The sequence below is a fragment of the Pan paniscus genome, chromosome 8, assembly GCF_029289425.2.
Source record: "Pan paniscus chromosome 8, NHGRI_mPanPan1-v2.0_pri, whole genome shotgun sequence".
Taxonomy (NCBI): domain Eukaryota; kingdom Metazoa; phylum Chordata; class Mammalia; order Primates; family Hominidae; genus Pan; species Pan paniscus.
Window position 1 is genome coordinate 60,614,378 of NC_073257.2, and position 18,826 is coordinate 60,633,203.

General features: G+C 36.2%; 1 protein-coding gene across 25 annotated transcripts in view; it reads left to right on the forward strand.

Annotated features, from left to right (window-relative positions):
- MAPK8 (mitogen-activated protein kinase 8) overlaps positions 1-18,826 on the forward strand; it is a 127,968-nt gene that overhangs the window by 40,189 nt on the left and 68,953 nt on the right. For 9 of the 25 annotated variants that reach the window (XM_063607373.1, XM_055092766.2, XM_055092764.2 and 6 more), the window contains one exon: positions 15,640-15,684. The exons of the other annotated variants lie outside the window; for them this stretch is intronic. The gene's annotated coding sequence lies outside the window, so the exon portion shown is untranslated. The remainder of the gene's footprint in view (positions 1-15,639; positions 15,685-18,826) is intronic. 25 annotated transcript variants of the gene reach the window in all.

Genomic DNA, 18,826 nt, shown 5'->3' on the forward strand with positions numbered 1-18,826 from the left:
CAGAAATAATGGCGTAAGCTGTCTTTCTCTGTCTCCTCTCCCTCTCTGCCTCGGCTGCCAGGCAGGGAAGGGCCCCCTGTCCAGTGGACATGTGACCCACGTGACCTTACCTATCATTGGAGGTGACTCACATTCTTTACCCTGCCCCTTCTGCCTTGTATCCAACAAATAACAGTGCAGCCAGACATTCGGGGCCACTACCGGTCTCCGCGCATTGGTGGTAGTGGTCCCCCGGGCCCAGCTGCTTTTTCTCTTGTCTCTTTGTCTTGTGTCTTTATTTCTATACTCTCTCGTTGCCGCACACTGGGAGGGACCCACCAACACTGTGGGGCTGGTCCCTACAAAAGCCTAGTGAGAAACCTGCACTTCCACCCCCCACCAGGCATTTTTTCCACCAGAGCAATGTCAAAGGAAGCTTACTATAATGGAATATTAAAAGTAGATCCAGTCACCTAATGTAATAACCCAAATATCCAGGTTTCAATGAAAAAAACCTCTCATGCCAAGAAGCAGGAAAGTGTCAGCTCAAATTAGAAAAGACAGTTAATACATGCTGACACTGAAATAACACAGATATTAGAATTATTTGACAAGAATTTTTTTATTGTACTTTAAGTTTTGGGATACATGTGCAGAATGTGCAGGTTTGTTACATAGGTATACATGTGGCATGGTGGTTTGCTGCACCCATCATCCCGTCATCTACATTAGGTATTTCTCCTAATGCTATCTCTGCCCTAGCTCCCCACCCCGCAACAGGCCCCGGTGTGTGATGTTCCCCTCTCTGTGTCCATGTGTTCTCATTGTTCACCTCCCACATAAGAATGAGAACATGTGGTGTTTGGTTTTCTATTCCTATGTTAGTTTGCTGAGAATGATGGTTTCCAGATTCATCCATGTCCCTGCAAAGGACATGAACTCATCCTTTTTGATGGCTGCGTAGTATTCTATGGTATATATGTGCCACTTTTTATTTATCCAGTCTATCATTGATGGACATTTGGGTTGGTTCCCAGTCTTTGCTGTTGTGAACAGTGCTGCAGTAAACATACATGTGCATGTGGCTTTATAGTAGAATGATTTATAAGCCTTTGGGTATATACCCAGTAATGGGATTGCTGGGTCAAATGGTGTTTCTGGTTCTACATCCTTGAGGAATCGCCAACTGTCTTCCACAATAGTTGAACTAATTTACACTCCCACTAACAGTGTAAAAGTGTTCCTATTTCTCCACATCCTCTCCCGCATCTGTTGTTTCCTGACTTTTTAATGTTTGCCATTCTAACTGGCGTGAAATGGTATCTTGTGGTTTTGATTTGCATTTCTCTAATGACCAGTGATGATGAGCTTTTCTTCATGTGTTTGTTGGCTGCATAAATGTCTTCTTTTGAGAAGTGTCTGTTCATATGTTTCACCCACTTTTTGATGGGGTTGTTTTTTCTTGTAAATTTGTTTAAGTTCTTTGTAGATTCTGGATATTAGCCCTTTGTCAGATGGATAGATTGCAAAAATTTTCTCCCATTCTGTAGGTTGTCTATTCACTCTGATGATAGTTTCTTTTGCTTTGCAGAAGCTCTTTAGTTTAATTAGATCCCATTTGTCAATTTTGGTTTTTGTTGCCATTGCTTTTGGTGTTTTAGTCATGAAATCTTTGCCCTTGCCTATGTCCTCAATGGTATTGCCTAGGTTTTCTTCTAGGATTTTTATGTGTTATGTCTTACATTTAAGTCTTTAATCCATCCTGAGTTAATTTTTGTATAAGGTATAAGGAAGGGGTCCAGTTTCAGTTTTCTGCATATGACTAGCCAGTTTTCCCAACACCATTTGTTAAGTAGGGAATCCTTTCCCCATTGCTTGCTTTTGTCAGGTTTGTCAAAGATCAGATGGTTGTAGATGTGTGGTGTTATTTCTGAGGCCTCTGTTCTGTTCCATTGGTCTATATATCTGTTTTGGTACCAGTACCATGCTGTTTTGGTTACTGTAGCTTTGTAGTATAGTTTGAAGTCAGGTAGTGTGATGCCTCGAGCTTTGTTCTTTCTGCTTAGGATTGTCTTGGCTATATGGGCTCTTTTTTGGGCATATGCAAAGACACGCATAGGCTCAAAATAAAGGGATGGAGGAATATTTACCAAGCAAATGGAAAGCAAAAAAAAAAAAAAAAAAAGCAGGGGTTGCGATTCTAGTCTCTGATAAAACAGACTTTAAACCAACAAAGATAAAAAGACAAAGAAGGACATTATATAATGGTAAAGGGATCAATGCAACAAGAAGAGCTAACTCCCCTAAATATATATGCACCCAATACAGAAGCACCCAGATTCATAAAGCAAGTTCTTAGAGACCTACAAAGAGACTTAGACTCCCGTACAATAATAGTGGGCGACTTAATACCCAACTGTCAATATCAGACAGATCGAGACAGAAAATTAACAAGGATATCCAGGAGTTAAACTCAGCTCTGGACCAAGTGGACCTAATAGACATCGATAGAACTCTCCACCCCAAATCAACAGAATATACACTCTTCTCAGCACCACATCACACTTATTCTAAAATTGACCACATAATTGGAAGTAAAACACTCCTCAGCAAATGCAAAAGAGCAGAAATCATAACAGTGTCTCAGACCACAGTGCAAACAAATTAGAACTCAGGATTAAGAAACTCGCTCAAAACCACACAAATACATGGAAACCGAACAACTTGCTCCTGAATGACTACTGGGTAAATAATGAAATTAAGGCAGAAGTAAATAAGTTCTTTGAAACCAATGAGAACAAAGACACAATGTATCAGAATCTCTGGGACACAGCTAAAGCAGTGTTTAGAAGGAAATTTATAGCACTAAATGCCCACAGGAGAAAGCAGGAAAGATCTAAAATCGACACCCTAACATCACAATTAAAAGAACTAGAGAAGCAAGACGAAACAAGTTCAAAAGCTAGCAGAAGACAAGAAATAACTAAGATCAGAGCAGAACTGAAGGAGATACAGACACGGAAAACCCCTCAAAAAATTAGTGAATCCAGGAGCTGGTTGTTTGAAAAGATTAACAAAATAGACCGCTAGTCAGACTAATAAAGAAGAAAAGATAAAAGAATCAAATAGACAAAATAAAAAATGATAAAGGTGATATCACCACTGATCCCACAGAAATACAAACTACCGTCAGAGAATACTATAAACACCTCTATGCAAATAAACTAGAAAATCTAGAAGAAATGGGGAAATTCCTGGACACATATAGCCTCCCAAGACTAAACCAGGAAAAAGTTGAATCCCTGAATAGACCAATAACAAGTTCTGAAATTGAGGCAGTACTTAATAGCCTGCTAACCAAAAAAAAGCCCAGGACCAGACGGATTCACAGCCGAATTCTACCAGAGGTACAAAGAGGAGCTGGTACCATTCCTTCTGAAACTACTCCAAACAATAGAAAAAGAGAGACTTCTCCGTAACTCATTTTATGAGGCCAGCATTATCCTGATACCAAAACCTGGCAGAGACACAACAAAAAAAGAAAATTTCAGGCCAGTATCCCTGATGAACATTGATGCGAAAATCCTCAGTAAAATCCTGGCAAACCAAATCCAGCAGCACATCAAAAAGCTTATCCACCATGATCAAGTCTGCTTCATCCCTGGGATGCAAGGCTGTTTCAACATATGCAAATCAATAAACATAATCCATCATATAAATAGAACCAATGACAAAAACCACATGATTATCTCAATAGATGCAGAAAAGGCCTTTGACAAAATTCAATAGCCCCTCGTGCTAAAAACTCAACAAACTAAGTATTGATGGAACTTATCTCAAAATAGTAAAAGCTGTTTATGACAAACCCACAGCCAATATCATACTGAATGGGCAAAAGCTAGAAGCATTCCCTTTGAAAACCAGCACAAGGCAAGGATGTCCTCTCTCACTACTCCTATTCAGTATAGTATTGGAAGTTCTGGCCAGGGCAATCAGGCACGAGAAATAAATAAGGGTTATTCAAATAGGAAGATAGGAAGTCAAATTGTCTCTGTTTGCAGATGACATGGTTGTATATTTAGAAAACCCCATCGTCTCAGCCCAAAATCTCCTTAAGCTGATTAGCAACATCAGCAAAGTCTTAGCATACAAAATCAATGTGCAAAAATCACAAGCATTCCCATACACCAGTAATAGACAAACAGAGAGCCAAATCATGAGTGAACTCCCATTCACAATTGGTACAAAGAGAATAAAATACCTAGGCATACATCTTACAAGGGATGTGAAGGACCTCTTCAAGGAGAACTGCCAGCCACTGCTCAAGGAAGTAAGAGGGGACACAGACAAATGGAAAAACATTCCATGCTTATGGATAGAAGAATCAATATCATGAAAATGACCATACTGCTCTAAGTAATTTATAGATTCAATGCTATCCCCATCAAGCCACCATTGACTTTCTTCACAGAATTAGAAAAAACAACTTTGAATTTTTTTTTTTTTTTTTTTTTTTTTTTGAGACAGAGTCTCACTCTGTCACCCAGGCTGGAGTGCAGTGGCATGTGATCATAGCTCACAGCAATCTCAAACTCCTGGGCTTGAATGATTGTCCCGCCTCAGCCTCCTGAGGTCTCACTATGGTGCCCAGGCTGGTCTCAAACTGCTGGGCTAAGTGATCCTCCTGCCTTAGCCTCCCAAAGTGTTGGGATTGTACCCATGAGTCATGGCACCTCGCCCTGACACGAATTTTAAAGGAGTCATCAAGACAGTGCTTCAACAAGCAGTTATGAACATGCTTGAAATAAATGAAAAAAAAAAGGAAATTTTCAACATAGCAAATAAATATGTAAAGAAAAACCAATTGGAAACTTTATAACTGAAAAATACAGTAACCAAAATAAAATCTTAATGGGTAAAACTGTAGCGAAACTGACACAAAAAAAAGAAGACACAAATCATCAGGAGTAAAATAAGAGATACAGGTTGAGTATCCCTCATCTGAGATGCTTGGGTCCAAAAATGTTTCGGATTTCAGATTTTTTCAGATTTTGGAATATTTGCATTGTTTGAGCATCCCAAATTCAAAAACCCAAAATCTAAAAATGCTCCAGTGGGCATTTGCTTTGAGTGTCTTGTTTGTACTCTTAAACTTTCAGATTTTGGAGCATTTTGGATTTCAGATTATCAGATTTGGGATGCTCCACCACTCTGGAGCTTGTGGACATGAAAAGGATACTATTTTTAAAAATCTACAGAAATAAATTTGACAACTTTGATGAAATAAACTAAGTTTTCAGAAAGTACAACATACTGCAAGTCACTCAGTATGGCATAGATAATTTGAATAGTGCTACAACTTAATAGAACTTTATAATTTTAAAATGAAAATAGGCCCGAATGATTTCATTGGAGAATTCTAGCAAAGGCTTAAAGAAGAATTTACACTATTTCTGTGTAGTCTCTGCCAGAAAATAAGGGAATACTTCCTAATTCATTTATGAAATCAGTATTATTTTGCTACCAAAAGCAAAGACAATACCAAAAAAAAAAAACCTACCAATAAAGACCAACTCCTTTTTAAGTATAGATGTAGATAATCCTTAACAAAATGTTAATCAGTATAATCCAACAGTATATAAATAGAATTAAACACAATGACCAAGTGGACTTTATTTTGAGAATGCAAGATTGATTCAACATTTGAAAATCTGTCAATGTAATCTATGAATGTAACCATATTAACAGGATCATGAAGAAAATATATCAAATGCTATAGAAGCATTTGACAAAATTCAATACCATTTATGATTAAAACTCTTAGAAAACTAGGAATAGAAGAAAACTTCCTCAACTGGATAAAGAATATTTATAGAAAATAAACAGCATCATACCTGATGAAAGACTGAATGCTTTCCCCTTATGATTGGAAACAAGGTGACAAGGATGCACACACTCACAACTCTTATTCAACAAAATATTGGGAGTTCCACCCAGCACAGTAAAACAAGCGGGGGGAAAGCCCTGACAATTGGAAAAGGAGAAATGAAACACCTTCCTTTTCGCCTGTGACGTGATCATCTGTTTAGAAAATCCTAAGTAATCTACAAAAAATCTGTGGAACTAATAATGTAGCAGGATCACAAGATACATTTAAAAAACAATTGAATTTCTCTACGCTGGCAATGAACGTGTGAAAACCATAATTAAAAGTGAAATACTATTTGGAATTGCTAAAAAAAAAAAAGTGAAATACCTAGATATCAGTCTAACAAGACATGCATAGGACTTGTTGGATGAAAACCATTAAATGTTGATGAAAGAAATCAAAGACCCAAATGAATGGAAAGACATACTGTGCTCATAGATTGGAAGACTCAGCATGTTATAAATGACTATTTTCCTAAAATAGATGTAATACAAGTTTAACAAAATTTCAGCAGGTTCTTTTTGTAAATATAGACAAAATTTTCCTACGATTTATATGAAAAGACAGAAGAACCAGAGTAGCTAGTTTTTCATACAGTTTTGAAAAAGATAAGGTGGGAGGAAACACTCTATACTCAATTTCAAGACTTATAAAGATAGCATAATCAAGACAGTGTAGTATTGGCAGACAGATAGACACATAGGTCAGTGGAACAGACTAGAAACCCAGAAATAGCTCCACACAAGTAAAGCCAGTTGATTTTGTCAGACGTACAAAAGAGACTCAGTGGAGGAAAGTGGCCTGTTCAAATGGTACTGGCACAGTTGGATAGCCATAGACAACAAAATAAACCTTGACCTAAACCTTTTGCAAAAATTAACTGCAAGTGGATCATAGATTCTAAATGTAAACCCTACAACCATAAAACTTAAAACATGGAAAAAAAAATCTCTGGGACATTTGTGATTCATTTGTATCATGGAATCCTACTCAGCAATAAGAAGGGAATGTGATGTATATGCAACTAATCAGAGAACTCTTAAAGACATTATGCTGAGTGAAGAAAAGTCAGCTCGAAAAGTCACATATGTATGACTGCATTTATAGAACATTCTTGAAATGACAAAATTATAGACATGGAGGACAAATAACAGATTAGTTGTTGCCAGGGATTAGGGATGGGGTTATGGGAACAGAGAGGGAAGTGAATGTGACTATAAAGCAGGTAGTCTTTGTGGTGATGGAACAGTTTTGTATCTTGATTGTGATTGGTGGTAGTGACACAAATCTGCACCTGTGATAAAGCGATACATAGCTATACACACACACTGTACTAATGTCAGTTTCCTAGTTTTGATTTTATATTATAGTAAGATGTAACCATGGGAGAAACTGGGTGCAGGGTACAGGGGACCTCTTTTGCTATCTTTGGAACTTCCTTTGAATCTAAAATTATTTCAAAATTAAAAAAAATTTTTTTTTAATTATCCTAGCTAAAGCATCAAGTGAAAGTTCTTAAGAGAAAAAAAGAAAACAAGGGAAGGGAAGGTACAGGATGTCTGGGAAATTGTCTGTGACATTTAAACTGGTTTTTACCCAGGGGGCATTTGCCAAATCTGGTTTCCTTTCCTCAGCATCAGAGAGCATTGAGGAACCTGAGGAAATAATAAGGTCTTTCTTTCTGGGATGATGAATCTGATACGTTCTTCCTCTTCACCTTAAAGCTGAGACTCAGCTAAACTGGAAACCACCACCAATCCCACCATCCTTCAAGATTGCAGGGAAAGTTGATTTTCTGCATGCTTCTTAGTTTTTAATGTGCATCAGAATCACATGGAGGACTTGTTAAAACAAAGATTGCTGGGCAACATCCCCAGAGTGTAAGATTCAGTAGGTCTGGGGTGAGACTTTTAAAATTTGTACCTCTAATAAGTTTCCAGATGATAGTGATTTTGCTGGTCGGGAACCACACTGCAAAAATTATTTGTATAGCTAAAACCTTGTTGGAGTGAATATGGGGGCAAGATCACTGCTGAGAATTTTAAGCAACCAGCTGACCCTTGTATAATTTGCAGTGCGAATTTAACGCTGTGTAGGTGATCTAAAAAAAAAAAAAAATTCCCTAAGATAATTTATCCCCATAATGGCAGTATTCATAGACTGGCAGTGAGTATCCCCAGACTCTTGTAGAAGCTAACAGAAATTCTCTTTGGAGAAACTCATCTCCATCCCAGAGTTGAAAGTTTTCCTAGAAATAAAATTCTAAGTAAGTAGAACAACTGTGATAGTCAAAAAGAAAAACATAAAGAAACTAAGCACTGTGAGCAGGAGTCAACAGCAGACCTGCTGGAAAATAGGAATAGGCAGCTACAGAATATGAAGTAAGTGTTTCATATGTTTCAACAAAAGTTGAAAATATGTTCCAAGATTCAGAAACTATAAAGACTATTCAAAGAGATTTTTTAAAAATAGCTAGAATTTATACAATGGAAAATTATAGTAGTTGAAACTTTATTAAAAATCCTCAATAGGGCCGGGCGTGGTGGCTCACGCCTGTAATCCCAGCACTTTGGGAGGCCGAGGTGGGCAGATCACGAGGTCAGGAGATCAAGACCATCCTGGCTAACACGGCGAAACCCCATCTCTACTAAAAATACAAAAAATTAGCCGGGTGTAGTGGCGGGTGCCTGTAGTCCCAGCAGCTCGGGAGGCTGAGGCAGGAGAATGGCGTGAACCCAGGAGGCGGAGCTTGCAGTGAGCCGAGATTGTACCACTGCACTCCAGCCTGGGTGACAGAGCCAGATTCTGTCTCAAAAAAACAAAAAAAAAAAACCTCAATAGATGAATTTAACTGCAGATTATATAAACTCAAAAAAGGAAATAATGAACTGAATAATTACTCAACAAGCATTCAAGAGAAACAGTTGAAAAGTACGAAAGAGAAGTTATATATATTTAAAAATAAATATTTATCTGAATGGTTTTCTGTAAGAGAGAATGGTAAACAACAGTTAAAAGAATAATGGCTAAGAATTTTCTGCAACTTGTGAACAACACTAAACTATACATTGAAGAAGCACAGGAACCTAAGGTGGTTAAATAAATAAATCCTCACTTAGCCTTGTTACAATAAAACAGCAGAACATCAAAGACAAAGAAAAGATCTTTGACATATCTGGGGAGGAAGACAGATTTACCGTGAATAAGGTCACACCCAGAAGACAGGGGAACATTTTCTTAAATTAAAATAAAAATCTAGAATTTTATACTAAGAGAATAAATCCAGGGAAATTCATACGTTTCTTGCAGACAAAAACTGAGCATTTGCAATTAGGAAGTCTTCACTTGAAATTTAGAAGTGTGTACTCTAGGCATGAAGAAAGTGACTCTCAGACAGGAGGCCAGAGATACAAGAAAGATCAAAAAGCGTAAGAGTTTTTGATCTTTCAACCGTTTTTGATTATATTAGTAGTCATCATAGTGGATATGAAGTGGTGCCTTATGGTTTTGATTTGTATTTGCCTCATGGGGTAATGATGTTGAACATCTTGTAACATACTTATTGGCTGTTTTGGGTTTGTCTTTTTTGTTGTTGAATTGTAAGAGTTCTTTCCTGTTTTGGATACAAGGCCTTTGTCAGATACATGAGTTGCAAATATTTTCTCCTCTTCTGTGGGTTGTCTTTCCACTTTCTTAATAATGTCCTCTGATGTACAAAAGTTTTTAATATTGGCAAAGTCTAATTCATCTGGTTTTCTTTTGTTGCTTGTGCCTTTGATGTCATATCTACAAAACTGTTGCCAAATCCAGGGTCTAAAAGATTTACCCTCCTATCTTTTCTTCTAAGTGTTTTATAGTTTTAGTTTTATATTAGGTCTTTGATCCATTTTGAGTTAATTTTTGAACATGGTATAGGCAACAGGCTAATGTATTCTTTGTACATGTTGGCAATCTAGTTGTCTGGCACCATTTGTTGAAGATACTGTTCTTTCCCTCTTGTCTTGACACCCTTGTCAGAAATGGATGACCATTGACATATGGGTTTACTTCGGGACTTTCTGTTCTATTCCATTGATCTGCATGTCTGTCCTTATGCCAGTACCATACTGTTTTTATTACTGTTACTGTGTAGTACGTTTTGAAATCAAAGTATGAGTCCTCCGGCTTTATCTTATAAAAAACCCGACTTTTGGTTTTGCTGATTCTTCTTCTGTTTTGCTTCATTAATTTGTGTTCTCATCTCATCTTCATTATTTTCTTCCTTTTACTATATTCTTTGGGTTGATATTACTGCTCTTTTCCTAATTCAAATTATTATTTATTAGCTTATTAACTTTTATCTCTTTTAAAAATACGCATTTTAAGTGTGTACATTTTCTTCAGTATACTGCACCAGCGGATCCACAGGTTTTCATTTTTTAAGTTAATTTATCTCAGTTTTCATTTTTAGTAGTTTTCTGTTTATAATTTGCTGTTGTAATTCAGATACATTTAGTTTTGTCATTTTTTAAAAGCTTGTTACACATAGTTTTGTAAGCTGTGATCATTTTAGTGTTTAAGTTCTTTGCAGGTCTTTTTCTCTTGTCTGTGTCAAGAGTTTCTTGACAGTTTGGGGGGCTAGCCCTATCAGATATCGATATATTATAAAATGAAAATAATTAAACATTGTGATATTGGTACAAAGGTAGAAAATAGACAGTGGAAAGAATAGAGTACCCAGAACCACCCATTCCCTGCCTATTTGAATACTTTCTATGTGACAGAACACCATTGCAGATCACTAAGGAAAGGGCTTCAATGACTTGTGCTAGGATAATCGGACAGACACATGAAAAAAAATAAATTGGATACCTTCCTCACATCGTATAAAAATCAGTTCCAGGTTGAATAAATACCTCTATGTAAAAGCCAACAACTGTATAAAGCTTTTAATAACATAAAGAGCATATTATCCATGATTTTAAGGCTGGAAAGATTCTTAATCAAGACACAGAAAGCATGAAAAGGATTGATCAGTTCAGCTACATTGTTTTGGAACTCATCTTTGCCAGAAATCTTTATAAGGGGAGTGAGACAGCAAGCCTCCAACTAGAGAAGATATTTGCAACACATAATTGAGAAAGGACTGTTACAAATTAACCGGGTTTGGCAGCATGCACCTGTAATCCCACTTTCTTGGGAGGCTGAGGCACCAGAATCACTTGAACCTGGGAGATGTAGGTTGCAGTGAGCCGAGATCGTGTCACTGCACTCCAGCCTGGGCTACAAAGTGAGACTCTGTCTAAAAGAAAAAAAAAGAAGAAGGTGTAAAGAACTCGAACAGTTGAACTAGAAAGAGACTTCAAAAAGAGGAAAACTGAAAGGAAAGTATACAGAAAAGATGCCCAGTCTCCTTAGTATTTAAGAGAAGTGCAGACTAAAACCAAGTGAGATATTAGTTACATTTAAAAGTCTGTCAATTCCATGTTGGTGTTACCCCTTTGGAAAATTGGTTTTTTTTATCACCTAAAATAGTTGAACAGGTGCTTATCCTATGGCCCAGCAGATTAACTCGTAGATACCCTAGAAGTTAGGGTAAATAACCCTAGAAAAGCATAAGCAAATGTGTGGGGGAGGCATCTACAAGAATGTTCATAGCAACATTTTTTATCATAGCCTAAAATTGGAAACAACCTAAATAATTATCCCTCAGTAGTAGATTAGATAAACTGTGGTATATTCATGTAGTGGAATATCATTCCATAGGCCCAATTTGTGAACTACAGCCACACACACTCTCACACGCATGTATCACAGTTATAAAATCAGGTGAAAGAAGCAAACGCAAAAGGATATGTATGCCATGATTTCTTTTATATGAAGTTTGGTAAGAGCCAAAACCGAAAAATATGACTGGGATAAATACTTAGATTGTGAAGTTACAAAGAAAAGCAAGGCAATGATTTCCACAAACTTTAGGATAAATGGTACCTCTTGGGTGTGAGAGGAGGAGATGATTATGGGGGGAATTTTAAGGGATTGGTAATGGGTGATGGTTACACTGGTGTTCATTCTTTTTTTAAGTGTGTGTATATACAGAATACGCTTTGTTATGTAATAGTTTTTGTAAGATGCATTTTTTGTACATTTCTATGCCAGTTATCTGTAATCATGATGAAGTGGTTGACTTTTTTTAAAGGAAAATATAAATAACCAAAATCAATAAAAAGGAAAAGACCTGATTGATTAATATTATGCAAACAGCATCAGACCAGCTACTTTTATACATGAATTCTATCGAGGAACGTGACCCACTTTTTAGAGTTCCACTTTTGTATTTCCGTACGTCTGTTGCATATTACCCCGATCACATTAATAGGGTCTCCAAATTAACACGTCTAAAATCAGTGTTTTTATCTTTTTGCTTTTCCAGTGTGTCACTTGATAGTCTGTTTGTTCTTGGTTGACTGCCCTTAGTTGACTTATGACTGCCTCTGTAATTATCTTATAATGATTTCATTTTCCTTATGTTCTCAGCTGTTTTCCACTTCCCTCCTCCCCCAATCTCTTATTGCTCCACAGGACCTCATGTCCTTTTCTAGGGTGAAAACAGCCACTGAACATGAATTATTTCAGTTTACCTTTCCTAGGCTTGAATGCTTCCCTGTTGCTTTCAGAATAATACTTATACTTTTAAAAAAGGAAATGTATTATAGCTATCATCACTTTCACACTTTAAAGCAAATAAAGTTTTTACCACTTCATACTACTAACATTGCTCTCTCGTACTATTATACTTCTCTAAGTTTTCCTTTCTACCCTGATGACCGTTGTGCATTTCTTCTTCCATCCGTGCCTTTCTTCTTTCTTTCCCCTGGGGCGTAGAGGGGAGCTTACTTATAGGTCTTCCCTAAGGTGCTGTCCTTAGTCTGCATCTTTCTTCTTACTAATTTGTATGTAAAATGAGAATTTATGTGACACAGTAAGTATGTTTTCTACTTGGGTTAATAATATCACTACGCTTCCTGGCATGCAGACTGAAATTTCTTGAGTTCTAGCTTCTTCCTCATTGCCTCTATAGCCAGTTGACTAGCAAATTTCATTGATTCTTTCCAAAACTTCAGAAAATTTTCCTCATTTTCATTGACATGACCACCTTTATTTGCCTTGCTTAATGTCCTCAGATGTGGTTTGCCAGTGGTCTGTGATGCAAAAGTAAATTCATCGTACCTTTTTCCAGCTTTATTTCCTGCAGTGGATCCTTTATGAAACCTGTATGCCCAGCAAAATGGAATATTTTTCTTTGACAGTTGCTGGTTTTGCCTCTGTTCTTTCCTCTCACTATTCATTCCCTTCACCATATCCCCCATCCCTTCTACCTCTTTTCTCCTTACACAATGAGTCTTAGAAAGAAAGATACGGAAGTGAAAATTACCTTTCTTCAGGACAGATTCTTAGCCTCAAAGATATCTGTAGCATTTCATTTGTATCTTTTCTGACCCTTGTTTCTGCCTTGCTTTAAAATGAACTTTGAGTGTTTTATTTCTACTAACTAGTTTCTCTATTTCTTGGGATCAGGGAGTCATCTTTGTGTCCCAGACTCAGAAGAGGAAATCATATACTGTTCATGTGAATTAATGGGGAACAAATACAAAAAAACCACATTTTCTTTTTATTAGCCTCTATTTTGGGGGTGGGGGGTGGGAAGTGGGTAGGGGTTTCTAAAATCATTAAATTTTAGTTAAGAGCGATCTTACCACTAATTTATTCCAAGACCATAGTTTTATGAACAAGAAAAATGTGCCTCCAAAATTTAAGTGGATTCCACTGTATCACACTGCTCACATAATTTGTGATTTCCAAAATTTTATTAGTTTTTTTTTTTTTTTTTTTTTTTTTGAGATGGAGTTTCACTCTTGTTGCCCAGGCTGGAGTGCAATAATGGCGTGATCTTGGCTCACTGCAACCTCCACCTCCCGGGTTCAAACAATTCTCCTGCCTCAGCCTCCTGAGTAGCTGGGATTACAGGCGCCTGCCACCACGCCCAGCTGATTTTTGTAGTTTTAGTATGGACGGGGTTTCACCATGTTGGCCAGGCTGGTCTCGAACTCCTGACTTAATGATCCGCCCACTTCGGCCTCCCAAAGTTTTGGGATTACAGGCATGAACCACCACACCTAGCGTGGTATTTATTTTTTAGAAATGGGGCCTCGCTGTGTTGCCCAGACTGGAGTGCAGTAGCTATTCACTGGCCTGAACATAATGCACTGCAGCCTTGAACTCTTGGCGTCTAGCCATCCTCACGCCTCAGCCTCCTGAGTACTGAAAATTTTAAGGTCATTTTGCCTTCAGTCCCACATGGGAGCAGGAGTCCTAGGTGAGCTGGGGTTGCCATAACCATAATTGAATGTGAGTCCCCTGGCAGAAAGGTAACCTTCTTTTCTTTATATGAGCTCATAGAAATTCATTTATCTATTCCTATTTCTCTTTTCTCTCCACCTTTGGCTTTGGTAGCTGGAGCTGGTAAGAAATCTTTCTTATTTTCTGTAATGTGTTTTATAAATTATGTGTGGTCTAATGATTATATGGTTGTAAGAAAAATACCATAAAGGAAGAGTGTTTGTCCTTAGTTTTCATCTTTAGTTATCCATAAAATCTGAACTCTACCCTGAAAAATTTGTCGTCATTGTATTTTTCATCTTTCCTCGATATATACTTGTTAGTTCAATACTATCGTTTATCAATTTTAATGTACTGTTCCAAAGAACATATTTGTTACTGTTTTCATAGAGAATTGAGCAGTAGGACGTTTTTCTTACAGAATTAAACTTACATTTTTCTCCATCCACTAGATGGCTCAAGTGCACCACTTTGGCAGCTCAGATTGATCCTTGCTTGCTTTGCTTGTAGTTTCTACTTTGAGTACTGTTTGCTTTTTAAAAACTGGATGAGCCCTTACCTGAACCTAGCTTTACATATATGTGATGGCAGATTTCCTCGCATTTTCTGATTATTTACAGACTTCTGAAAAGCTGGTGAAGTGTTCTTCATATCCATAGTGAAAAGTGCATTACAGTGCTTAGAAGATTTTGTTTTTTGCTTTTAAGTTATTTTAGACTTTAATTCAATTGCCAATAATCTATTTAGATTTCTTCAAACTAGGCATGCAGTTAATAATTCATCCATTTCTTCCTGATTCATAGTCATTTGGAGTCATTTTCCAGCACATGGTGGTACCTCAGGAGTTTTTGAGGCACACAGGGCTATTTGCTTCAGTTCTGTAGTAATATTTATTTAGTGTTTTTGTGCTTGGCATTGTATGGGGCAGTGGAGGGAAATACCAGGATGACTAAAGAGGATATTTTCATCAGCAGGGAGCTCACTGCGTTAATTCGTTTCCTTAAGTTTCCTTTTTTATTATTTTTTTTATTTTCCCTGAAAGCACACATTGGTATCTTGAGTTTTTGAAGCCAAATAATGAGTATAATGAAATGGCTCATTAGAGCTTATGTTTGTAACCAACCCTGAGGAGAATTTTGTTTTTGACATTGACCCTGTTGATATTGCCTGAAAAAACTTAAAAAAAAAAACTGAATTCTTTAGAAATATTTTATGCTTATGGCTTTCTGTTTTGAGTTAAGTAAAAAGGAAAAGGAATTAAGATTTGTTGAATGCTTATCATGTGCCAGTTTCTTACTTAATTTGATGCTCTCAATAATTTGGAAGACAAATACAAATATCTCTATTTACAGATGAAGAAACTAAGGAATCAGAAGTTGCCTAGGATCAAAGAAACAGTAAGTTAGAGAGGCAAACTCTTTGTGATATCAAGGGTTGTTTTTTATTTTTTTGCCCAAGAGAAAATAATTATTTTCTGAAATGGCAGAAACATTTGTAATATCAACTAGTTGGATACTTTCATATCCTAAAGACAGAAAACTCCAAACAAAGGATTGATTGCCTCTCACAGTTGATCTTTGAGATTATAAACAAATATTCTTGCCAAGCTAGAGCAATCAGTCATAGTGGTATCTCTTTTACAGATACCTTTAGAATGACAGCAAACACTATAAAATTGATTTTTCCAGAGAAAGTGTTTGCACCTAATAATCTTATTTTTCAGGAATAATAACTGAATTATTTCATCAGTTTGAAAATATAGTGTACGATTTAAAGGAGAATGGCAAGTTATTGATGTAAATACACATTATTTACAATATTATAACTAGATTACATTACAAATATTGTAACAACAATTTGTCTTTATAAAATCCCCTTGATTTCTCTTTATTGTTTAAGAGTCCTTGCGGCTAAGCTGTGTAAAACAGGAAATATGGCTGTTTGCCAGTGTTCTTAAGGAAGCAGGAGTGAAGTAAAGCAAACAATACAAAAGGGGTTTGTTTAAAGGATGTACTTAATTTCTGTGTGGCTGTGGTATCATTTTTCTGGCTCTGTTGTCTTTGTCCTTTTTCACTGCATCAGAATACAGCCATTAGGTACATATCCTTCAAAGTTTTAAAAGTTGAAATTGTACTTTCACAACTATTAAAACAAAAATAACCAGTAATGCGAACTGAACCCAAAGATATCTAAGATAAATATCCTCCCATGACTGTAAATTTGTATCCTCCATATCACCTTAGAAATTTTCGTATGCATTGACTAGATTTATTGATATTTTTGTTCTTTTTTAATGTATTATCAGATATTGCCATCAGTACTATTACCGCATTTACACAATGTTGCCTTGTGTGGAAATTCTAAACCTTTGCTAACTCTTGGTAACCAAAATAACAATCAACTAGAGAGATTATTATCCCATCTTTTGAGAGAAATGTAAAATTATTCATTTGTCTATAAAGAATCTTTGACAAAAGTATTTTTAAAGCATATTGAATCCTAGCCATTTTATTATTATTAGCTGTGTACCTAAATGATATTTTAGATACGAGTATAAGGAAGACAAACTTTAGGTTGTCAAAGAATGAGCATGTCTCATGTGTTACAGTCATGGCATGACAGTTGGATTACAATTATCTCTTGATGAATCAACTTCATCTAAACCTTAATTGCATATTAAATTATTTAGTCATTTCCTGATTCAGTAATGAGAAGTCAGAATATATAGTAATTTACTGGGTAGCATGTTACATGCCATAGCTTGCGGAATGTACTTGATCAGTAAAGTCCACAATAAATCAAAGACAAATGAGAAAATTCTTTTAGAATTCAGTGTTTTTTTTTTCCTTAATTTGAAGTCACTTTAAATGCTCTTATGTAGTAAGAAAAGAACCCTAGGTATATTTAAATACTTAACCTGCTATAACTTTTTGTTGGAAAGGAGGTAGATTTTTTTTTATGAGTATTTTTTTCCCATGGGAAAAAAAATAACTTTGGTGATGCAGTATGCCTTTATCTGTGTATTGTTAAAAACTAAACTAAACAAAAAAAACCCCTAAGAACCTTTAAACTTAACAAAGTTTATTTGAGCAGGAAAAAGGTTCTAGAAGCAGACAGCACTCTAAGATGGTTCAGAATACTACCACTTACAACTGGTGAGCTGTTCTAATAACAGGGAAAAATAGGAAATGTCATACAGAAATTACCTGATTGGTGCAGCTTGGTGTTTGCCTTATTTGGGCATAATCTAGCAGCTTTTAACCTGGGATTGGCTGAGACTCAGATGTGTGGTTATAAGGGTATACTCCTAAGTTAGGTTATAACTTGTTTACACATCAAGCTAGAGTACAGTTAACAGTGTATGGAGGCAGCTTTGGGCCAAATCTGATTGAACAGTATAAAAATAAGTTTTGCAAATATTTATCCTTACCACATGAGTTGCATCCTAATATTCTTTATTCTCTTCTATTTCACTAAAAAAAATTCAAATCCACCAAATTCATTTCATGACCCATCGGTGTGTTAGAGCTCATTAGTTTGGAAAACACTGCCATATAGGGTTGAAAATTTTTTTTTCTTTTTTTACCCTGTTAACAACTGACTAGTCTGAAGGAGCTCAAATATTTGGAAAGCTTTATTAGTGCAGTTTAGTAGCTGGCTTTTAAAAAAAAAAGTTGCTTTCTAGAATCCTCCCTGCTACATAATCACCAAATGTTATTTCAATATTGTTTTCCTAACTTGAAAATTTAACTGAATGACTAGAAGGTGTTGGACCAAGAAATATCTGAAATACCAAGCCCACAAAGGAAAATTTAATATTGATTGAGGTATCATGGTTATTTGTGCACCCTTAAAATTAAGCCAATTTTAGTTGATAGAAGTTTCAGCTGGGTGTAGTAGCACAGCACTTTGGGAGGCCAAGGCAGGAGGATCACTTGAGGCCAAGAGTTTGAGACCAGCTTGGGCAACAGAATGAGACCCCATCTATACAATTTTAAAATTAAGCAAGCTTGGTGGTACACGCCTGTAGTCCTAGCTATTCAGGAGGCTGAGATGGGAGGATTGCTTAAGCCCAGGAGTTTGGGGCTGCAAGTGAGCCATGCTTGTGCCATTGCATTCCAGCCTGGGTGGCAGAGTGAGATCTTGTTTAAAAATTAAAAATAAATAAATAAATAAATACATATATAGGTTTATATATATATATAAATTTCAAGTTAATTGTTTAAAGGATGTCATTAACCAAAACTAAGCATCAGTCTTTGGTAATGAAAGCATTCTAAAAGTCTTTCTTTTAGATAGATTGAAAAGTCTATCTTGCAGACAAAGATAATTTTATTAATCATAAGTAACATTATTATGAAAAGTATTTGTGAATATTAATAACTCAGTTTCTTCACTTATGTTGAGTTGCTTTACATGTTTTATCTTTGCATAATCTGTAAACTTGATGTTTCTTAGTTGACAGAATAAGTTTACAGTTAGATATATAGGTAACTTTTAGTTCAATATTTTAAAAATTGTGTCATGAGAAGTATAAAT